The following is a 24,742-nucleotide window of genomic DNA, read 5'->3' as shown; positions in this document are numbered from 1 at the left end:
GTCCCAGCTACTTGGGAGGCTAAAGCAAGAGAATCGCATAAGCCCAAGAGTTTAAGGTCGCTGGGAGCTTTGATGCCAGAGCCTTCTACTGGGGGAAAAAAAGGGGAAACTACAAAAAAAAAAAAAAAAAAAGAAAAGAAAAGAAAAGAAAATAAAGACAGAGAGTCAATGACTTGCCAAAGGTCACACAAATTGCTCTCTGTGGTCACTGTTCTCAATGCAATTTTAATCATGTGATGTGATAGGCACTGTTAGTATCCTCAGGAGGAAACTGAGGCACAGAGAGGTTCAGCAAGCTGCCTAAGGTTGCACAGATGCTACGTGCAAGCCAGCATCTGAATGGAGGTGGCTGCTGACATCTGCTGTGTCCCCCACCAAGATGCTCTACTGCTGCAGCCCAGCACTTGCTTACTTTCCCTCCCTCCCCAACCCCCCTGCCAAGGACCTCACAGGCTTCTAGAAACTCTAATCCTATCCTAGAAAGAAATGGGGAAAAAGTACAGTCTTAAAATTTTTTAAAAGAAATCTTAATCTCTGGATTTGTGTATCTATAAACTATTCCACCCATCTCCTGGGATTCTCCAATCTGTGGGAATACCCAGTGTTCAACTCTTAAATCTTTCTTAGAAAAGGCCTCTTGAATATTTTTTGGCTTCTTTTGTGAGGCCTTCTACTCCCTCCTCTGGGGGATTATAACATATTAAACTCAGCTGCTTCTCTCTTCTTTTACAAATAACTTTTACAGTTTTTATGTTTTTTATTTTGAAAACTATGTGAGTTGATGATAAAAATCTAGAAGATGTAAACAAATAAAAATAAGTGTCAATACCACTGTCTAGGGTAACCGTTATCAAAATCGTGTTGGATACTTCAGCAGACTTTTTTCTGAACATATTTCCTTTTAAAAAATGAAATCATCTTCCATATATTGCTTTGCAAACTGCTTGTCACATTGAACAGTATACTGCAAACATTATGCCTCCTTGCATTTTTTTTTTTTTTTTTGAGACAGAGCCTCAAGTTGTCTCCCTGGGCAGAGTGCCGTGGCATTACAGCTCACAGCAACCTCCAACTCCTGGGCTCAAGCGAGTCTCCTGCCTCCGCCTCCCAAGTAGCTGGGACCACAGGCGCCTGCCACAATACCTGGCTATTTTTTTTCAGTTGCAGCAATCGTTGTTTGGCGGGCCCGGGCTGGATTCGAACCCGCCACCTTAGGTGTATGTGGCTGGCACCTTAACCACTTGAGCCACAGGCGCCGAGCCGCATATTCTTTTATAAGATTGTTATTACCTAGTATTCAATCTTATGGATAAATAATGACAGCATTTGTAAACTGTTTACTGCTACAAACGTTGTTAAAATGAATATCCTTATAGCTGAGATTTTGTACTTGGGATAAATTGCAAAATTGCTGGGCCAAAGGGTAGATAAAAAGTCAACACTTTTGCAAAACTGTATTAACCACCTATTGGAAAGACTGAGTCAACTTCCACTCCTGCAAGCAGCACATAGGTTTCCCCTCCCAAACCTCAAAAACTCTGGCTATGACGTTTTTCAAGGTCTCCTCCAACGGATAAACAAAAAAGGGTATTTTGTTTGAATGAGCATTCCTTTCGCTTTCCTCCCCCAACCCTATGCTTATCGGCCATGGTATTACTTTCTTTAAAGATTGACTTCCTGCCTTTTACTGTGAGGGTTTCCCTTTTCTGTAAGGGTTTTCCTTGTTGCATTGGAAGTTTAATTTTTCGCATTTGTATCCATTCAAACTTAGGAGGGAAAAACACTGCCTCACTGGCCTCAGCTTCCCTGTCCAGCCCCTTCCTCCTCAGACGGGGCCAGGAGGGCCATCCCAGGTTCAGTAGCAGCCAAAGTCACCTCTCTGTGCTGTGCTCACATTGCTCGCACAGAGGGGGAATACTGTTGGCAAATAGGCACCCAATTGGGCCCCAAGTCCAGCACAGTGTGCCTGGCACATGTTAGGCACTTATTTAACATAGTAGAGTAATAACAGGGTCAGAGAAGACTTCTCATTCCTGGGAGAAACAACAGAAGGGACTAGGCAAACCTCAGGTCCTGCTGATGGTGGACAGAGCTACAATGTCGTTATTTATGAACAACTGAGAGCTCGCAAAGGCAATAGAGTGTAGTGCCAGGCAGGGGTTCTGAGGTTGTAGTTAGGTTGGCACAGTGGGTGGGCTCTATTGCAGAAAATCATTCCCCACTCTTCAGCTATTATCTCTGTAAAATAGACACCTCCATTCTGACCCATCTAAAATGCAGTCAGTGAATGAAAACAAAGCAGAGGAGAAACTTTATGACCCTGTCCTCATTTTTTCCCAGAAGGTGGGAGTCCCATCTTGGCCTGTGCTGATGTCTCCAATCCCAGCTTCATCATATAAAGCCATCACCTGGACCTGCCTCAGGTGCCTGTGTCAATTCTCCATTGCGAGGATTCAGAGGGGAGAAGGAGCGACGGTCTGTGCCCAGACCTCAAACAGGAAAGACTTCCTCTGCTTTTTGCCATAACAGTAAACATGTTGTTTTATATATGTGCATCTTCCAGGAAGGATCAACTTAAGATGATCTAATGAAGATGAAAGATGACGTTTGTCTCACTGAACGATGGCAGCATTGTTGACCAGATTTTGGTTGTCCCCTGATGATGAAAGTTCCCTCTAGGGATTTAGCCTCCTAGGAAGGTGATAAAATGGTGAAGAAAAACATGCCCTCTTTTCTCTTCTTAGTTCCCAGGAGCCATGTCCTTCTTCAGTTCTGGGCCGCTCACAGAATCTTCCTAAGTTGTGCTTTGTGGTGAAAATAGTATCATTATGCTTAATGGGTATTTAACTCAGCACTTGTCATGTAACCAGCATGGAGCCAGCTGTAGTGAGACAGACACTAAGAAATGGGGGCGCTCCTGTTCCTGCCGGGTTGGACCTGTCTCCTCATCTGGAATGTAAATTCTGTCCTCATGATTCTCCCATTTTTTCCCAGGCTAGTCCTGTCTCCCTGTCTTTAATAAGAGCATCTTATGAAGTGATTTTACTCACGTGTTAAAAGAGTTGGGTCCATTTTTTATAGGAATGTTAGGAGTTATGAGTTCAAGTCCATGTGAGTTGGAGCAAAATCAGAAGCTGGAGCCAGAAAGGCCAGGCGGATCATTTGAGAACACAAAGGCCATGCCCAGGGAAAGAGCAGGGACTATGACTCGGCCCTCCCTGGCTCCCAGGACTCTGGCACTGCAGCACTAAGGTCAGGAGAGGCTGCAGGAGGAGAATGGCCTTGAATATGTGTGGGAAGGTGAATCAAGAAAAGAAAAGAGAGCAAGTGTGGTCTGGGCTACAGGAAATGACATAACTGAAGCAGCAGATGTGCGAGTCAGCAGTCTGAGTAGGGGCAGGAAGGAGACGGTGCTGGGAACAGTTTCTGCAAAGTGCAGAGAAAGGATAAAAGGGCTGAACTTCAGAGTACAGAGGAACACTCATGGGCAAGGCCATCTCAGCTCACTTTACAGGGAAAAGAAATAGAGACTGACTACAATTGGGCAGACCAAGGTCTATGGTTAGTACCTGACAAAGCCTCGTCTCGACCTGGGTCTCCCAGCTTCCAGTTCTATCTCACAGACCAGGCCTGTCTTCATGTTCCTGGCCGAGGCAGCCTGCAGGAGACCTGGGCATTGTGGTGGGCCTGAGCTGCAGCAGGGGCCATGACAAGGGGTCACCTCACAGTCCCTTCTGCAGTCTTAGCAGGTCCTACCACCCTAGGTCCCTGTTCCTTCTCTGTGTGATGAGGAGGGCCAGGACAGGGAGGGCAAGTGCATGCAATGTTCCCATCACGGCCAACCAGGTGGTGGCTGTCTAGGGTGCTGAGTGGCGTCAGGGCCCAAGGAGCACAAGTTGCATCATCTGTAGTGGGGCTGAAAGGCAGAGGCTTCTTCATGCCTGCTGGGCACTTGCTGTCCCAGGCACTAGGTGAACTCTCTTAAGAAGCTGTCTGGTTCTAAGACTTTATAGAACCACTGAAGTCCTAAAAGTCCTAGGTGAACAAGAGTATCATTATGGGCTTGGCGGCCATAGCACAGTGGTTACAGCACTGGCTATATGCACCAAGTGGGTTCAAACCCAGCCTGGGCCAGCTAAACAACAATGACAACTGCAACAAAAAAATAGCTGGGTGTTGTGGCGGGCTCCTGTATTCCCAGCTACTTGGGAGGCTGGGGCAAGAGAATCACTTAAGCCCAAGAGTTGGAGGTTGCTGTGAGCTGTGACCCCACAGCATTCTATTGAGGGTAACATAGTGAGACTGTCTCGGGGGTGGGTGGAGAATGTTGTTATGCATTGTGTCCCCCTGCATTGCCTTGGTCAGTCTTTTAGGGACTGAATCTCTCCCTTTCTGAACCCTGGTCTGGTATCAGAAATCCCAATTCTGTTGCTAGAACCTTCTGATGCTTCCTAGCAATGCTCTCCTGGGGCTCTGGACCATTCTCTCCACTTGCTGTGTTTGCCATGGTGGTGCCCACCCTAAACACCTGCTCCCACCCTCAATTCCATGTGTTTTCCTCTAGGCTCCAGCTTCTCTGGGGTGCCACAGTTGTACTCCACTGATCTGACCTGACAGTCATCTGGTACTTGACATGTATCTCTCTGGTGGTTTTAAAACAAGCTCTACCCTATGACCCGAGTTCAAAGGGCTAGTAGAGTAGTACCTTTGGCTTCCTCACTTCCATTGTGTAAGCCCTTCTCCCTAGTGAGACCCTCCTTCCAGTAATTATTGACACCACTGCTCCTCTGGAGAGGTGATGTTGGATATCTCGGGATCAGGGTATAGGGTCTGAATCCCACCTTCACCACTCATTTCCTAGCTCTGTTAATTTGGGGGCAATTTACTGTTAGAGCCTTGATTTGATCTTCTGAATATGGAAATGACCTCCATTACAGGAGTTTGTGTGATGATTAAATGAGATAACATGAAAATCTGCAGCACACTACACAGACTCACTCCTGTTAGGTTTTTTCTTTCCTTCCTTGCAACTCAGAACTTCACTTTGGGGTTCTATAAATATTTGCTGAGTGAATAAAAATTTTTATTCAAATCTTCACATCCTGTCAGAACTGCCTTTTCCCTCTCACCTACTTAGAAAACAAGCTGATAAATTCATTCCAATTTATTAAGAAATGGAAGGCATAAAGGAATAAATTGTTTAAGGAGAGGTCACTTTTATGTATTTAACAAGGAATTCCTAGATAAGAATTTCTCTGGGGGAATTTTTTTTTTTTTTTGAGACAGAGTCTCACTATGTCACCCTCAGTAGAGTGACATGGTGTCACAGCTCACAGCAACCTCCAACTCTTGGGCTTTAAGCGATTCTCTTGCCTCAGCCTCCCAAGTAGCTGGGACTACATGCACCCGCCACAAGGCCTGGCTATTTGTTGTTGCAGTTGTCATTGTTGTTTAGCTGGCCCGGGCTGGGTTGGAACTCGCCAAACCTCAATGAATCTGCCAGCCTTGGTGCATGTGGCTGGCACAGGAACCACTGTGCTAAGGACTCCAAGGCCCTACTGGTGGAATTTTTAACTGTTGTGCAATGCTGGAAGTAAAGACAACTCGATTTTTTGTGAGTGGGTGGACTCTCCCCACACTCTTCAGATCAGCTCGTGTCAGTGTCTGCTTACTTCAGAAGTTCACTCTGTGAGGTAGCAAAGGTGGTGAGGGGATAGTGGAATAATTCATGAAAAGTTAATCAAATATGAATCCAGAAAATCTCACCCCAGAAGATAATCAAGGCTTGTATCCCGACACAAACCATGGTTATTATAAGGTTGGAATTACAAGAGGCAGAGCAAGTCACCACGGATTTCCAGGGAAATGCGCTGACTGGCTGCACACACCTGTTTGACCTGAAGGGAACCTTAAAAGTGTGCTGGGCGTTGACTTCTCTAAGAGGCTGCCAAGTGAGTGGCAGGGAGTGACGCTTAGAGGACAGAACAGGAACCTTCTGCAGAGCCCACAGGGAACAGCAATTCTACAAGTGCCACCTCCTCTGAGAAACCTGCTAGGCTTACTCCAACAATTCCTTCAGCTGGGTGCAAGCAGCTGTAGGGGTTTGGGCATCATCTCTTGCTTGAAGTGTAGCAGGCACCCCAAGCATACTCCATTCCCAAACAGATGACTCAGAAAGGCAGAAGGAAGGAGTAACCGAAGAGTCTCCAGTTCATTACATACAGTAGGTTGGAAGGTGCTGAGAGGGAATGCATTAAATTTAACCTCTGAGGCTCTGGTCATTTGATCATGCAGACTGAAGTGAGCATTTCCACAGTTCTCCCATCTATCAAGACTTTCTTATTCTCTGCTTGTCTTATGTATTTATTTACCATGTACTGTTCTAAAAGGATGACATCTACTTTCATATAGCAACCTGGACACCACGTGGGCTGGTGATGAAGGTGGAATTCTGTTAAACAGAAAGCTGTATTTTTAAAAAATAAAACAAAACCAATATTTATTTATTACTCAGCATATCAACCTATATTGGATCAGCATCAATCACCATGCAAAAAGCATGTGATAGGCATTAATGCATGTCATCCTCTAGTCCAGGTAAGTGCTGTCCCACAAAATTACATGTGTAATTTAAATTTTCTAGTAGCCAGATACAAAAAGTAGAATGAAACAGATAAAATTGATGTCAATGATACATTTTATTTGATGTAATATATCCCAAATATCATTTCAATATGCAATCAATATAAAAACTATTAATGGGATATTTCACATTTTTTGCTACAAAGTCTTTGAATTCACATATGCTTTACCTTAGCAATCCATCTCAATTCTGACTAGCATACTGCAAGCACTCAGTGGCCCCACATGGTGGTGGCTGTCATGTTGCACAAAACAGCTTCAGATAGCCCTCTGAGCACGGAACTATCTGCATCCTCTTTCCTGAGGAAAAACCAAGGGACAAAAGGCTACGTGACTTTTCTATGGTCACACTGCCAAAAAGTGTGCACCCAGGCCAGCCAGCCAACAGAGCAGACACCTTTATACACTAATCATTATTAGCTCTGTCTCTGAGTCAAGAACATGCTGGTATATCCAGCACTGCCCAGCAACCAACTTCCCTGAACAGGTTGCTTTGGGCTAAAGGATTTGAACTTCACTAAGAAATTTGTTAGGATCCAAGTGATTAAAAAGAAAGAAAAGACTGAATTTTTATTTGAATAAAACGAAAGAAAATGAAACAGACGTGCTGCATGTCTCTTACCCTTTCTGATGCCTAAACATAAAGAAATATGATGAGTTCGCCATCTATCCCCTCTTCTGGCCATTTGAAGACCTGTAGACTGATGGAAGACATCTTTCTCTTTTTCATACCTGTTCTATCCAAAGTTGATCAGAGATTTTTATTTTACCAAAGGGATCGAAAAGCCTGGAGGAGGCACTTCTCTGATACCACAGTTGGGAGAGGTTTTTAGATGACAGAAGATCTATTCTTAGATATCACCCTGGAAGATCTCCAAGCATGTCTCAATATCCACACCCAAGAAGAGTCTGCACTCACGAAGTTGCATCAGCACACATCATGGAAATTCCAGAAACACCCTTCACCCTAAATGCAGGCAGACAGTGTCTGCCCGCTGGGTCAGTGGAACACAGGAGACATATGTTGAAAATTTCGGCACCTCGCTTCACACATACCAAACCAGACTTGGGTTTCTCAGGCAGGGAGGGGTATTCCACAGGAGAAGGCCCACCTTGGAGAGTATTCTGTTAAAATCTTGTCCGAGGGAAGTCTGGGAACTGTTGTAGCAGATGGTCTTAATTATCCACAGAGTTGAGCCCAGCAATGGGTCATAATCAGAGAACTCAGGGCAAGATGCCTTAAAGTATTTGACTGATACAAAGAAAAAAAACCAACTGAGCTCCAGAAAGAGGTTAGCTGCGACTGGCTCATCCGAAAGAGGGATATTCTTCCCATAATATTTTCTCACTGGGCTGCTGACTAAGTGGCTAAGGACATTCATACGTTCAACCTATTCAAGTACACGACATTCACCTGGTTGACACTGGTATAACAAAGGCTAACAAGAGGTACTACAATCCCAGGGGGTGTTTGAGAAAGATAAAGACAGAAATTTCACATCACTGAGACTCAGTATTTGAGGTATTCCTGACAAACATCAGCTGGGATCAGCTCACTTTGCCCAGGGTCCCTGTCCAGTGACCCATGCAGACAGACACATACCTTCTCCAAGAACAGGCTGAACACTCTGCCACCTTGCTACTGAAGCAAGCAGCATGGACTGGTGCAGGGGTGTCTAACCTTTTCTTTCTCTGCCATACATTGGAAGAATAAGAGTTGCCTTGGGCCACACTTTAAATACACAAATACTAACAAAAGCTCAACCAAAAAAAAAAAAAGGTCCGCGCCTATCTGACACCACAGATAAGCAAAAAGTCTTCACAATATCAGCATGGGGCCCACAAACCACAGGTTGGACACCCTTGGACTAGTGGCTTAGAGTCAGGCAGAACTGGGTTCAAATCACCTTTCTACCACTTATTAGCTCTGTGACCTCTGCCTCACTTATTTCATCCATAAAGTGCAAAACTTTAGAACAGAGGTTTTCAACCTGTGTGTCGAGACCCACAGGAACTGTATTAAAGGGCCACAGCATTAGGAAGGTTGAGAACCACTGCTTTAGAACAACTTTTTAAAGGAAAAACAGTGAACATCTATTTTTCAGGATTATTGTAAAAAAATCAAAGACATGTTTCTTAAGTTCCTGGCCCATGGCAGGTGGTAAAAAAAAAAAAAAAATCAGTTAATATCTTTTTTTGGAGGGGGACAGAGTCTTACTCTGTCACCCTGTCATATAGCTCAATGCAACTTCAAACTCTTGGGGTCAAGTGATCCTCTAAGTAGCCCAGTAGCTGGGACGACAGGCCCCCACCACAAAGCCCAGCTAGTTTTTCTATATTTAGTAGAGACAGGGTCTTGCTTTTGTGCAGGCTGGTCTCAAACTCCTGAGCTCATGCAATCCACCTGCCTCAACCTCCCAGAGTGCTAGGATTACAGGTATGAGACACCCCACCCAGCTAGCCAATATAAATAGATGCTGCCTGCTAGATTTGGGTCAGGTTATTCAAGCGCATACCATAGTTCTGATTGATACTAACCTGCGTAATGCAGATAGGTTGGATTTTTTTTTTTTTTTGAGACGGAGCCTCAAGCTATCCCCCTGGGTAGAGTGCCATGGCATCACAGCTCACAGCAACCTCCAACTCCTGGGCTCAAGTGATTCTCCTGCCTCTGCCTCCCAAGTAGCTGGGACTACAGGAGCCCGCCACAATGCCTGGCCATTTTTTGGTTGCAGCCATCATTGTTGTTTGGTGGGCCTGGGCTGGGGATTCGAACCCGCCACCTTAGGTGTATGTGGCTGGCGCCTTAGCCGCTTGAGCCACAGGCGCCGAGCCGATAGGTTGGATTTAATTTTGAACTTGAGTCTCCCCAAGAGTTATCCGGGAAACTGGGAGCTCCCAAGACTGAGCCTATGTAGTCCCTTCTGGATCCAGTTCCTTGCAACAACTTAACTTGAAAACTAGTTATGTCCATTTGCTCTAAAGAATACACAATATTGACCAAAAAACTGAATTTATCTAAATAAGAAAGAGTCTTTACATGTGTCACATAAACTAGGTACAGTGCAAAATTGTGCTGAGTCTGCAAATAAGACTTTCAAGCAGAACTGATGTCAGTCAATGCTTGCTGGTCTTTGCTGGAAGCTGGGGAGGAGGGTCAGGTCAGAAGGAAAGAGGTTCTAAACCTTGACCTTGCACAAGGTTCTGAGTTGATCATGAACAGCGCTATTTCATTGTCCAATAAACATCATTCATTGGAGGGCATCTTTAAGCCCTGAATCATCTGTCCCTCTAGAAACTTTCTAGTACCTTCCAGATTCCTTGATTTCTATGATTCCAGGAATGGCATTATACTGATAATGGATAGATATCTGAAAATCTTTTATGAAGCTTTATTTAATTTTGGCAGGAGGAAAAGGAAAAAATATAGAACTGGAATTTCCAGGGACCTTTCATTAGGCATTTGACAACCATGCCAGTCGGTCCGCCTAGGAAGGAATGTGAAAGGTCTACTCTATAAAATGCTATCAATATGAAGATCTTCGTTGGGGCCACTTAAATTTTTTTCTTCCTCCAAAAGCAGTCCCTTCTGAATCATCTCATCATCTACCTGAATAAAGCATTCTGTGTTAGAGAACTCACCTCCTTATTGATACTTTCTGAAAATCCAACTAACTGGCCATGGGCTTCCCTAGTACATTCTTAACCAACAGGACAAACCCAAACCGTGGCCTCTGATCACTGACTCTTGATGCTGTGGCACTCAGTCTAATGATGCCCCATGTGAACAAATGATCCCTTGTCAAGACTGATAATTCCTAGTCACAGGCATTTAAGGGGAAAAACACATTGTGAGAATTAGCCACTGTATTTGGACATCGAGCTTGTAGCTCTTCAAACTGCTCTCACAGCCTGAACCTCATAACTCTTCCCTAACTCAACATGAACATCTGAGGTCAGCTCTCCTACCTCAGGCTTCCATGGTTCACTTTGTGTGACTGGTCAGGCTATGGCCAAGGCCCCTGGTAGGTGGGGAATGATTCATCCCCTCCCAGCACTTGCTCCACATCTTATGCTCTAAAGCTCCCAGCAACGGCCCTGCCTGCCCAAATGTGAAGTATCGCACAAACAACCCTGCCCTTCTCAGGAGCAGTGGCCCACATTGCCAAGGCCACTGGCCTATAGCAGTGCAGCCCAGAGCTTGGCTGAATTATTTTCCCCAGACAGAATGCTCTGCTTTCTCGTCTTTGCCACATGTCCTCATTTAGATTTGGGGTCAAGGGATGGGATAGGGGCTCTCTCCTCCATCAGACCCTCCCCCACTCTACCAGCCTGGGACTCCTGTTTGGACCAACATGAGTGATGAATGGTTCTCATTCATGGCCTACAGCGCCTGTGGGTGGCAATCCCAGCTGTGGTCGGGGTGCTGCTTTGGCCCCACATGGAACACATTCCTTTGTGTAAAGAGGCTGTCTTGGGAATGGGGTGTGCTCGGAGAATGAGGGAAGCTGGTAGGGGACTAGGGGCTCTTTTGAACCACCTCAGACAAGAATGGAGACTTTGACACCAGGCTTGGCCAGGGCTGGCTGGTCCACTTGGCCCTGGACCAAAGATTTTATTTCTGGCCACAGAGCAGGAATGTTCAGGGCACAGAGATGGTAAGAAGGTAAGTATACAAAACTGAATTTTTTTCAGCCTCCAGAAAGAGGTCTTTGTTGGCATAATTTGTTGTGACCAATTGGGATCCCCTGTAGTCCACTGGGTGGAACCTCATTTTGACTAGGATGTTTCCTGGGAAGGTTGAAGGCACAATTTCAGACACTTTAAAATGTGCCTGCTGGAGACTCTCAGATTGGATGAGAGAGTAAAAGGCCCATATGTGGTATCTGTAAGAGACACACATCATTTCTGAATGGGGAAAATACAAAATTGCTGATTTTGCTTAAGGGCAATTTGGAAGGTGAGACAAGGGTACCCACTGGGTTCAAATTATCCAAGCCTTACTCATTTAAAAAAATGAAGACGGCTCGGCGCCTATAGCTCAACCGGCTAAGGCGCCAGCCACGTACACCTAAGGTGGCGGGTTCGAATCCCCAGCCCGGACCCGCCAAACAACAATGACGGCTGCAACCAAAAAATAGCCGGGCGTTGTGGTGGGCGCCTGTGGTCCCAGCTACTTGGGAGGCTGAGGCAGGAGACTCGCTTGAGCCCAGGAGTTGGAGGTTGCTGTGAGCTGTAATGCCACGGCACTCTACCCAGGGGGACAGCTTGAGGCTCTGTCTCAAAAAAAAAAAATAAATAAAAAATAAAAAATAAAAAAATGAAGACATGGTTTGAACAAAGTGAGGAGAACAGAAGCGAGAACCAGAACAGCAAACTTGGTGAGCAACGCAATACAGCAGTGGTTCTCAACCTTCCTAATGCCGTGGCCCTTTAATACAGTTTCTGTGGGTCGAGATAGGAACTGCTGCAATACAGTGGCCCTTTAATACCATTCCTGTGGGTTGCAACAGGTTGAGAACCTCTGCAATCCAGCAAATGAGTCCAGAGTTTCCAGGGATGGCATCCACTACATGCAAATCCTGGAGGGGAAGTGGCAAGGGTTGGTCCAGGAACAGAGGTTCAGAGGGACTCAGATAGGTGGGGACAAAATGGGTGTACTAGATGAAAGATGGTGGGAGGCTGGTGGGGTTGAGCCTGGCCCGGGCCTGCTAAACAACAATGACAACTGCAACCAAAAAGTAGCTAGGCATGGCAGTGGCACCTGTAGTCGCAGCTACTCGGGAGGATGAGGCAAGAGAATCACTTAAGCCATGGAGTCTGAGGTTGCTGTGAGCTATGACGCTACGACATTCTACTGAGGGCAACATAGTGAGACTCTATCTCAAAAAAACAAACAAAAAATAAAAAAACAAAAAAGAAAGATAGTGGGAGCCCTGGGTGGCAGGAAGTGCACAAACCAGTTTTTCTCAGAGATGATCCATCAATAGTGGTCAGGGAGACACCTCCTGAGCTCAGTCCCTAAGTGACATCCTCCAAAGCCTTCCCTGTTTAGCCTGCTGTGTTCCCCGGGTAGGGCTCCTCAGGGAAGGCCCTGCCCTTGGCTTTGTAATATTCTGCATTTCCAGAAGCTGCCAGGCCAAGCTCTCATCCAAGCAATGCAACCCAGGCCAACAGTCAATTCTCCAGGCCTATGCTTGTCCCAAGAGAGCCAAACCCAGAGAGCCCAGTGAAGGAGGGAGCAGCTGGCACAGAGACCACAGCCACATCTTCAGGTTGTCTGGAGTGTCTGGCTACCCAGGGAGTCAGGTGGGAGTGCCACTCTGAAGTTCATTAAGAGCCAGTGATCTGGGACTCCACTGTCCCTCCCAGCACTGGCTCCCATCCAGAAGCCCAGAAAGCGGCAGCAGCAGGCACCAACTGCCACATCGCTGAGGTTGGCCAGGCTTGGCTGCACAATGCCAACTGGCGCTGGGTCACCAGTGAGCATGCATCAAGGTAATGGCATCCATGGGGTTGTGCCATATATACAGAGACCTATACGTTCTTGTTCTTAGCTACCTTAGGAGCTGATCAATGTCATTGGTGCTGATCACAAACCCCTTCTGGGTCTCCTTCTTAGAATGATTCTAATATTCTTACTGCATCTCCAGACATAGCTCCTCTTACTAGCTATGAGATGCTTCTCTTCTTTTTAGCATGACACAAACTAGCGTCAACCTGCTACCCTGAGACCTAGCCACCCTGACCTGTATGCACGTGGTTCCACTGCTTTCACACCTCCTTGCCTTTGGCTTGCCATTCCCTATTCTAGAACACTACATATCCACCTGTGAACACTTACTCTTTGCTCTTTGTTTAAGAATCTACTCACATGTGTATATAAACATACTAAAGAATCTACTAAAAGACTATTAGAACCCATAAACAAGTTCATCAAGGTTACAGGATACAATTTCAATATATAAAAATTAACTGCATTTCTATACACTTTATAATTCAAAATGAAATTGGGAAAGTAATCTCATTTACAATAGCATCAAAAAGAACCAAGTACTGAGGAATAAATAACAAAAGAAGTGCAAAATTTATACTCTGAAAACTATAAAATAATACTGAAAGAAATTAAAGAAGATCTAAGTAAATGGGAGAACATACCATCTTCATGGATTGGAAGACTTAACTACTGTTAAGATGGGAATACTCCCCAATTTGATCAACAGATGCAATGCAGTTCCCATCAGAATACCATGTATTTGACAAAGGTGTAGTATCCAGAATACATGTCTATAATATGAAAACTCTTACATTTTAACAAGCAAAAGACAAGCAACTCAATTAAAAATGGGCAGATGAAGAGACACTTCCCCTAAGAAGATATACAAATAGCTAACAAGCACGTGAAACAGTGGTCAACATCATTAGTCATTAGGCAAATGCAAATTAAAGCACAATCAGATACTACTTTATACCCTTAAGGGTGGCTATAATTTTTTTCAGTAGAAAATAAAAAGTTTTGGCAAAAATTGGAGAAATTAAACACTCATACATTGCTTGCAGTAATATAAAATGATAGGCTATTGTGAAAAAGTTTTGTAGTTCCTCTGAAAGTTAATCATAGAATTACCAGCAATTTCACTACTGGATTAAATAACCAGAAGAGCTGAGGTAGGTGGTGAAACAAAACTGGTATGTGAGGCTAGGCCTGTAATCCTAGCACTCTGGAAGGCTGAAGTGGGTGGATTGTTTGAACTCAGGAGTTTGAGACCAGCGTGAGCAAGAGTAAGACCTCATCTCTAAAAATAGCAGGCGTTGTGGTGGGTACCTGTAGTACCAGCTACTTGGGAGGCTGAGGCAAGAGGATTGCTTAAGCCAGGAGTTCTCAAGCTGTGGGTCGCGACCCACAGGAATTGTATTAAAGGGCTGCGGCATTAGGAAGGTTGAGAACCACTGGCTTAAGCCCAAGAGTCTGAGGTTGCTGTGAGCTATGATGTCATGGCATTCTATCGAGGGTAACAAAATAAGACTCTTGTCTCCAAAAGAAAAAAAAAAGCTGGCAGCACCTGTAGCTCAAGGAGTAGGGCGCTGGCCCACATACTGGGGTGTGGCAGGTTCAAGCAAAGCCCTGGCCAAAAGCTACAAAAAAAAAAAAAAAACAAACAAACTGATATGTGAATGTTCATCACAGTATTGTTCATAATAGTCAAAAAGTGGAAAAAAACCAAATGTCCACCAACAATGAATGATTTAAACAATGTGGTACAGCTGGGCATGGTGGCTGATGCCCTTAACACTAGTAGTCTGGGACACCAAGGTGGGTGAATCACCTGAGCTAAGGAGTTCGAGACCAGCCTGAGCAAGAGCAAGACCCCATCTCTAAAAAAAAAGCAGGCAGGCATTGTGGCAGGTGTCTGTAATCCCAGTTACTTGGGAGGCTGAGGCAAGAGGATCATTTGAGACCAAGAGTTTGAGGTTGCTGTGATCTATGATGCTACAGCACTCTATAGAGGGTGACAAAGTGAGACTCCCCTCCCACCCAGAAGTTAAACATAAATTTAAATGTGAAAAAAAAAGTGAGAGTCTCTCTTAAAAAAAATCAAAAAAATTAAAAATATGATATGTCCATGTGATGGAATATTTGGCCATAAAAAGTGACAAAAGACTGACACACTACAACATAGATAAAGATCAACGGCATCAGGCAAAACTGAACAGATCATATTAAATGAGTCCGCTTATATGAAATATCCACAATAGGAAATGTAGAAATAAAGTAGATTAGTAGTTGGTTAGAAGGGGGTGATGGCTAAACGGTATGGGCCTTTGTATTAACGAAAATGTTCTAAAATTGACTGCGGTGATAGTCACACCTATTCGTGAATATACTAAAATCTATTGGCTTGTACACTTTAAATGAGTGAATTGTATGGCATATGAATTATATCTCCATAAACCTTTTTAAAAATAATCTTCTTAAATGAAACTTAAAGTTTAATTCAAATGGAATGAAACTTCCATTTAGTAGTTGATATTTATTAAGCATCTGCTGCTACGTGACAAGCACTGTATTAGGCACTGGGAGTTCAAAGATGGATGTGACATGAGTCCTGTCCTCAAGGAGTTCACAGAGCACTTCCAGAGGCAGAAAATTAAATCCAAAATCCAGAAATAGAACTGGGAAGGCAGTGATTCCAACTGCATCAGGAATGGGGAAACTTTAGGAAGGTGACGCTTGAGCAGGTGTTGAAGGGAAGTAGGAGTTTGGTAGGTGGGGTGTAGGGGTGGAGTTGGCCACCCCTCTGGGCAGCAGTATAATAGGTTGGAAATAACACAGAGTGTCCTGGGGCCACATGTGGTTCAGAACGGCAAGATGAAAAGTGGAAGGGCTGCAGCAGTGGATATGGTGAGGAGAAGTGGAAGGGGTGAGGCTGGATTAGCAAGCAGAGGCTCATGAGGAATCCTGTGTGTCATGATGAGAAACGTGAGGGCTCCCTTAGGGATGAGAAGCCAATGAAAGGTAATTGGGAGGCCGATAGGGGAAGATCCGTGATCTAGAGCAGGGATAGGCAAACTATGGGCCACGGACCAAATCCATAAATGAAGTTTTTGTAATAAAGTTTCACCAGACCACAACTGCTCATTTCTTCACATACTGTCTTCGGTTGCTTGCCCACCAAAATGGCAGAGTGGACCAGCTATGACAGAGACCTTATGGCTTAGAAGATCTAACAGCTTTGCTGTCTGGCCCTTGAGGGAACAAGTTGGCTGACCTCTGCTCTATAAAGATGACCCTGGCTATTGCAGAGGATGGTTTCACATGTAAAACTACAGAAAGGAAGCTATTTAGGAGACTACAAAGACTTTCCAGGTAATGGCTGACTTTGCTATAACCTCAATCATGTGAACTCAACCAATCTTCCCACCTTCACCTCCTAAGTAGTTAGCACTGTAGGTACATGTTGCCAAACTTCACTGATTTTTTAAATTTTTTGTAAAGAAGGGGTCTCACTGTGTTGTCCAGCCTAGTCTCAAATTCCTGGCCTGAAGAGATCCTCCAACCTTGGCCTCCCAAAGTGCTGTTGATTACAAGCACCACACCCGTCCCTCAGTATGCTATTCTTAAAAAAAGCTTAAAGATGTGCTTTACTCAAGTTTATATTTGTGTTTGTTTTAGAAAACTTTGAGTTTCTTTGAGTCATGCAGGAATTCTGAAAACCTGTGCTGTTTATTCTGGTTCACACTGGTGCATTAGGACAAGGCTGGGGAAGGAAGAAGTTCATAGATCCAAGTTTAAGAACTTGCATATTAAGCTGCTCACAAGTCATCACTATTAGTATTCTGCCACAAAGTGTATATTTTATAGACTAGCAGCATTATTTTTGCAGTAAATCCTCTCAGCATTATGTTGACTTTGAGGGGACATATGAAAACTGTTGTCACAGAACATCCAGGGACCAGCTAAATCTGCTTGTGTGATGCAGATTATAGCAATGAAAAAAGCAAAGAGAAGGCCAGGCTCAGCAACTCGCAACTCCTAGCACTCTGGGAGGCTGAGGCAGGTGAATTGTCTGAGCACAGGAGTTTGAGACCAGCTCTGAGCAAGAGCAAGACCCTATCTCTACTAAAAATAGAAAAACTAGCCAGGCCTTGTGGCCAGTGCCTGTAGTATCAGCTACTAGGGAGGCTAAAGCAGGATGATCTCTTGAGCCCAAGAGTTTGAGGTTGCTGTGAGTTACAATGCCACCATGGCACTCTACCCAGGGTGACAGAGTGGTACTCTGTCTCAAAAAAAGACAAAAAAAAAACCCTAAAGAGAAAACATTGGCTGGGTGCAGTGGCTCATGTTTGCAATCCCAGCACTTCAAGAGGCCAAGGTAGGCAGATCACTTGAGGCCAGAAGTTGGAGACCAGCTTGGGCAACATAGTGAGACCCCTGTCTGTACAAAAAAGAAGAGAAAGAAAAAAAAAATTTCCATTTGCATATAATTAAATTTAATACTAAAAGCATCTCAAGTGAAGGGATAAAAAAAGTCCTCACCAAGAACTTACTACAACCCTCATCACATCCTCACTACCTGCTGAGTTCTTGCTTGAACATCCCCATTCCCCACATATACCACTTGCCTGGTAGTACTGTTTCTGCCAAGGAAAGTGCAAAAGATTTTTTAAAACTTGGGCTGGAAATCTAATCTAAACTGGCCCTGTGATATGCTATCATCCTCAAACAAGTAGCTATTTTGCAAAAGTGGTCCTGCTGCCTAGAAGCTTCTCTGACTCAGGTCCTGGGAAAAGAGCACCCTACATGTGTGGCCAGGTTGTAGCCCCTGCTGAGCATGTGCTATAGTCCACAGCAGGCGTGCATCAAGGAACTTACTCGGATGAGAAGTTCCTGAAGACTTGCTTCCACCTGGACATGGCTGAAGATCCAGCTGTGTTCTGCGGCCACTGCTGCTGCATCTCCGTGGCAAGCTGCTGGGCTCTTCCCTTTCTAACCCACACTGCTAGTTTTGATGGTTCTATGGGCCTGGAGCAGGGCAGGCTCTGGCCACTTCATCTGATCCTCATGGCCCACCCAGGGTGTGACTGCCAAGCATACTGACCATGAAGGCCTTTCTCCAGAGGGCAATGAGCAATGGTAATTACAAGCTGCTCTTCTAAAGCCCGGCAGCCCCTGGGAGTGGAGAATGATAGACAGCACCTGCTATGGCTGGAGTATTTGTCCCCTCCAAAACTCAAGTTGGAATTTGAGAGGTGGGGGTCTCTGCCCTCATAAATGAATTAATCCATTCTTGGGAAGGGAACTGGCTCCTTTATAAGAAGAGGAAGGACCTGAGCTGGTGCAACCAGCCCTCTTGCCAGCTGATGCCTGTGCCACCTGGGGCCTCTGCAGAGAGTCCCCACTAAAAGAAGGTTTTCACCAGATGTAGCCTCTCGACTTTGGACTTCTCAGCCTTCATATATATTAAGAAATAAATTGCTTTAGCTGGGCGCAGTGGCTCATGCCTGTAATCCTAGCACTCTGGGAGGCCAAAGCAGGTAAATTGCTCGAGGTCGGTCAGAAGCTTGAGACCAGACTGAGCAAGAGCAAGACTTCATCTCTAAAAAAACTAGCTGGGCGTTGTGGCAAGTGCCTGTAGTCCCAGATACTCAAGAGGCTGAGGCAAGAGGATCTCTTGAGCCCAAGAGTTTGAGGCTGCTGTGAGCTATGATGCCAGGGCCCTCTACCCAGGGCAACAAAGTGAGACTCTGTCTTAAAAAAACTTGCTTTTCTTTGTAAATTGCCCAGTTTCAGGTATTCTATTACAAGTAACAGAAAATGGACTAAGATAGCTCCTAAGTCTCCCCAGTTTGTAAGTAAACTGTAGCTGCTGATGTGGTACGCCGAGAAATGCTACCTGCAAGAGACAGCCTGTTAGCTAAAGAAGCAGAATTTATGGCTGCCAGAAGACTGTGCAACTTAAGGTTAATGTTTTGCCCCCTTTGAGTCTGTCCAGTTGAATAATGGGATTGGATCGACTAGTTTCTCTGCCACCTATACCAGCTATTTTATGGAAGGTCTGTTTATTCCCTATCTATGTCGGAGCAACGCACACGATAGAGAAAATTGAAGAGTCCAGCAGTTAAACTAGAGGGTTCCTTCTTCCCATTCCTTTTAGGACCTACCTGGGGAAAAGAATCCCAACTCATGAGCCTCATTAAAAAGGTGTAAAAATTTCTTCTCTCCATTTCAAAATCAAATAGACATAAGTAATGAAAATGCTACTAGCAAAAAGCTTTGCTGTTGTGTATCTTCATTAGATAAAGGCAGAACAAAGGACGTGTCCATAAACTCAGGACTTCAGCAGGAAGCCTGTATACCTCTGACCTTCTTCTCTGTTACAGGATTTTGGAGCTTCAGCATGAAGGTGCCAGCTGCCAAAATTCTCAGGGGATACTCAAAGATGGGTGATTCTTCTCTACCAGATCTCCCTTTGGGCACCGTTTCTTCCAGGAATTCTGCTACATTCACTTTACTCATTCTATTTTTAGATCTAGAAACCAGAGAGCCCTCCAGGGGTAGTGAGTTGATTTCTTATAGTTTTACAATAAGTTGGAAACAAACCCAGACTTCCTGACTTTGGGCTTCATTTATCTCAGTAAAGCACGAAAGGGCCAATGACTGAATCTGATGTAATCACCCCTGGTCAGGATGAAGCCTGAGCCATGATGACCTTCTCAGAAAGCAGCTGGTATTTTACTCCACAAGCAGCATGGGGGGAGCCTGACCACAGGCCCAGCCATGAGGAGCCTGGGTTAGACTCTACTCCACCCATTACCAGCTGTGCTATCTGCCCAGCTCATCTGTTTGCCAATTTCCTCGGCCAGAAAATGAATTCTACGATACCCACCCCACTGTTTCGTGGGACTTTGTAAGCATCAAATGACATGGTGGATGGAAAAGTGGTTTCAAAGGAAAAACACACAACAGGAATATAACAAGTTATACAAATCAACAAAACTCAGATCAACTATTAAAAAAAACATTCCAAGGAAAACTGGAAAATGTTTTAATATAGACTGGGTATTAGATGATACTAAAGAGTTTGTTAGTAGGTGGCGCCTATGGTTCAAAGGAGTAGGGCAACGGCCCCCTACGCCAGAGGTAGCGGGTTCAAACCTAGCCCCGGCCAAAAACTACCAAAAAAAAAAGAAAAGCATTTGTTAGTTTTCTTAGGTGTAATAATGGCATCATAGTTATTTAATATCTTTAGAGATCACACTGAAATATGTAAGGAAAAGATGACATGCTGTCTGGGATTTGCTTTAAAATAAATGAAAAAAAGGAGAAAGGAAAAGGTGAAGTATGTGTGGCAAGATGCTGATAAGGGTCAAAGCTCAAGAGAAGTATCTGAGGCTTCAATATATCCTTCTCTCTACTTTTGTGCATATTGGGACTTTTTCACAATAAAAAAGTTTAAATAAACAATGCAGAATTTTTTGGGACATTAGCTTTGCTGAGGCATGTTCAGAATACAGAAAATCTTCTTCCTGCACAAGGCCCTTCCACACTGCCACAGAGGTCAGAGGACAAGGACGTGGGAAAAGGTCAGGAGAGGGAGCCAAGGAGCCCCGCTGAAAATGAGGTAATCAGAAGCATCTTGGCAGAATCCCCCGCCTGTGATGCCAAGTGTCAGCCCATGAGTAATGTTAACTGCAAGTTTTGTCTTCAGACTTGAATTTCACACTCAGTGTTGCCACTCAATGGCCAAGTAACCTTAGACCAAGTTGCTTTTTAACACAAAGTCACATAAAAACAGACACACACCTCCTCCCATACACAGAGGCCTGGTAAGGGGCCCCTGAAATCCACCAGGGGCCCAGGGAGGGGGTCTGATGGTCATCTACAGATGGTACTAAAGACCAGGAAGAGGAATAGGACAAAAGTGACCAGGAAAATTAACTCTTCCCTCTTCCTTGCTAAGCCCCATCCCTACCTGTAAGTACCTGACAATAAATAACTAATTCCACCCAAGATGACAAATAGGCTTTTGGGTTACCAGGGCAGATAGGCTAGTGGTGGTGCAAGGGAGGGCCCAGGATTCAGGCGTATGGGTTTCAGTCCTCAAACTGACTAACCCAGTGGCCTTGAGTTCAGCCTGTCTCCTCTTCCGAAAAGAGAAATGACTGCACCGGTTTAGGATTTTTTTTCTTTTTTTTTTAAGATCTTCACACTGCCAAGATTTTAGGGGCTGAAACTAGCGTGGGGCATGTTTCTGACTGTCATGCCTATCTCTTCTCTCATCAGGACATGGGATTTTCTAATCATGTGGATTAGCTCAGCGCCCCCCCTCCCCCAGCCATATTTTGCTGCATCGCCTGAACCCCTCTGGGTTTTGGTAATCTTTGCCCCAGGAGGTGGGAGACTTCCCTTGTTCCTTCTGATCATGTCTATACCGGCGTCCATCACAACCATACCTACACCTCAGGCAGGCAGCTACACTCGGAGGGCTCCCAGATATTGGCTGGGGAGAATGGGGAGCGCCGGGAGCAAAGCGCCTGCATAAAACCTGTAGGCATCGAGATCCGCGGGACTAAGCGTACGAGACTGGGATCAGCTCTACCATTTCTTTCCTACTCCGGGATTTCTCGTTGATAACCGTGGGCTCCCGGTTCCCGCTCCCCAGAGAGCCACGGCGACTTGAGCGTGGGGCCGCCGCACCTCTCCTCCAGCAGGGCTCAAGGCGCTCCCGCGCTCCCCCGAGCCATTCTGGCAGGGTGGGAAGAGGACCCAATTTCAGGTATTGGGCGCTGGAGGTCTGGGCTCAGCCCAAGTGGTACTCAGCCCCGTGCGCTCCACATAGCCAAGTCACAGCTCCTGCGCGCCCCACTCCCCAGAAGCCAGATCCCCAGACACCCCGCACGTCCTCGATGCAGCGCTGCACTCTCCAAGACACCTAGCACGCACGGAAGCTCGACTGGCTCTGTCCCACCTGGCCACCGGCGCTCCGGGAGAGCAAGGAATCAAGGGACCTAACGCACTGCTCCCTGGGCGCGCCAGCTGCAGCGCCACGATCCGCCCAGACGAGATGGGGCTGGGCGGGGCCGCCCACAGCTGCAGGGGGACCCGTCAGCCCGCACGTCCCCGCATAGTTTCCAGGGAGAAGTCTTCGGGACCTCCAGCAAGGCCGACAGGCTGCCCCACCGAGGCAAAGCCTGCGGTTCCCATCGGCATGCTACAGCTTTCCCGCGAACCGTGGCGGGGAGGGGAAGTGCGGGGAAGCGCTCTTACTTGGCACCAGGGGTCCGCAGTGTCTGGGTTGGGACCAGGCTCTCCACCGTGGCCGCCCTTCACACTTGTACCACTCAGCCCCGCTCCGGAGAAGGGGCAGCTGAGTTCTCCGATCGTTCCAGAAAGTGAGCCCCAAATTTGGGAAGCCGCGCGCTGGAGTCACCAGTTTACTCTTTCCCCCTTACTTTTAACGGGAGTTGGACGGCAAACTCCTCCCCAGACCCACCCCCTTCTCTGAAGGCAGCTGCTGCAGCAGGCCAGGCCTCTGGCCCCTTTTGTTGTAATTGGAGAGCGGCCACTCCCTCGCGGGGCAGAGGGGGGTCCGCGGAGGAGGCGGCGGGGCAGGGCTTCCCGGGCTCCGGAAACTTGGGCGCGGGGAGCGGGGAAGCCGGGGAGGGGACTTTGCTTCCGGGAGACTCCTCTACCCCCTCCCCGCAGGGCTCCTAGAATTTAACCCTTCGGTGCCCTTAGCCACCAGCCCTAGGGCCTGCGCCAAGTCCATATCCAAGTCCTGAAAACCCTAGCCCTGCTTGGCGCATAGTAGACGCTCAATAAAAACTGACGCACGAAAGAGTTCTGAAACGTGCATCCATATCGCTGGGGTTTCACCCCCCTTCTCCTGTGGGGAGAAAACAGATCTTGAACATGAAAACAAACAAAAAAAGACACCCCCACCACCCCCACCCCGCCTTCTGCCTTGGCCAAATCCTTGAGGATTAGTTATCTCCTTTGTAAATTAAATGGTTTGGATTCCACGACCTCTAGGTGCCTCTGGGATTAACAAGCCTTGAATCCTGTCCTTGCACAGCTAAAGGCATAGGCATTGTGCCCAAAGCCCTTCCATGTCTGACTCTGAGGAGTGGTGTGTGTGTGTGTGTGCGTGCGCGTGCGCGCGCCCTCTGCACAAATTCCCGGGGCTGTTTAAACACAAGGGGTCGCAGGCGAGAGGAGACAGCCAGCTTAAAAAGTCATCAGGTTGGTGCTCTGTGCAGAAGCCGTCTGTAAATTTCTCTTGGGCAGACGCTGTCCTGTGATCCTCCTGCAGCGCCTTCCTCTGTCCTTTCCTTGTACCCCATCCCACTCCCTAGCCAACCCTCCCCAGCAGCAGTGATAGAAGCCCCCAAATCTCACCTTCAGCTCAAACTTCTCAGCCACAGATTTTTTTTTTTTGAGCCAGAGCCTCACGCTGTTGCCCTGGGTAGAGAGCTATGGCATCACAGCTCACAGCAACCTCCAACTCCTGGGCTCAAGCGATTCTCCTGCCTCCATCTCCTAAGTAGCTAGGACTCTGCCACAATGCCCTGCTGTTTTTTGGTTGCAGCCATCATTGCTTGGCGGGCCTGGGCTGGATTCGAACCTGCCAGCTCAGGTGTATGTGGCTGGCGCCTTAGCCGCTTGAGCCACAGGCGCCAAGCGTCAGCCGTGGATTTTTAAGTCCACTGACCTCTGGACATTCCCCTGGCGGCAGTGACCCTAGGAAGCTCCAAACTTAGCACCCAACTCACAGCCCACCCCAAACCACTGTGAGCTCTCCCAGGCAGAAATAGGGTCTTCTCAGCACATTCCCCCCATTCTCCCCACTGAAGCAGTTACTAGTTGTGGTGGGCAGTGTCCCAAGGGATATGGGGGGGAGTGGGAGTGGTTATAAAAGACCAAGAAGTCCTTACAGTGTTGGAACCATTCTGTATCCTGAGTGTGGTGGTGGGTACAAGAAGCTACACAGGTGACAGTATTGTCTAGAATTTATTACACCGAGAAAAATTCAATTTAAAAACAATTCACCAGTGGCTCCAGGGCCCTCAGAATGTTATCTGAACCCTTTGACACCCCTGATGGCCCCACAGGGGCATCTCCCACCTGTATGCTCTCCTCCCCTCCAAGGGCCTCACTCACCACTTTCTCATGCCCAGAACCTTTGAACATGCCTGCCCTTCCTTTGCCTTATCTGCCCAGTGAGAGACCTCACTCAGCTGTCTGGGCATAGCAGATGCTCAATAAACGCTATGGAAACTGAACACCCCCCTCTCCCCATTTCCCACTTCTAGTCCCGGTGTCTCCTGCCAAAGTATTAGTCAACAATACAATAAAAGGAAACCAACGTTGTAAACAATGGTTTGCTTGGTTATGAAAAAAAGCAAAATTGGCTTGGCGCCTGTGGCTCAAGCGGCTAAGGTACCAGCCACATATACCTAATTTGGCGGGTTCGAATCCCCAGCCCGGGCCCGCCAAACAACAATGATGGCTGCAACCAAAAATGGCCAGGTGTTGTGGCGGGCGCCTGTAGTCCCAGCTACTTGGGAGGCTGAGGCAGGAGACTCGCTTGAACCCAGG

At 46.4% G+C, this 24,742-nt stretch overlaps 1 protein-coding gene across 1 annotated transcript in view; it reads right to left on the bottom strand.

The window, feature by feature from the left end:
* LOXL2 (lysyl oxidase like 2) overlaps window positions 1-22,662 on the bottom strand; it is an 82,690-nt gene extending 60,028 nt beyond the window's left edge. Inside the window, exon 1 of the mRNA XM_012807741.2 lies at window positions 22,412-22,662. The gene's annotated coding sequence lies outside the window, so the exon portion shown is untranslated. The remainder of the gene's footprint in view (window positions 1-22,411) is intronic.
* Window positions 22,663-24,742: the final 2,080 nt, after the last annotated feature.

Source organism: Otolemur garnettii, unplaced genomic scaffold (genome assembly GCF_000181295.1).
Source record: "Otolemur garnettii isolate 467f Iridium unplaced genomic scaffold, OtoGar3 scaffold00074, whole genome shotgun sequence".
NCBI lineage: Eukaryota > Metazoa > Chordata > Mammalia > Primates > Galagidae > Otolemur > Otolemur garnettii.
The sequence above is the reverse complement of the archived record's forward strand: the minus strand, read 5'-3'. Positions and strand labels throughout refer to the sequence as shown.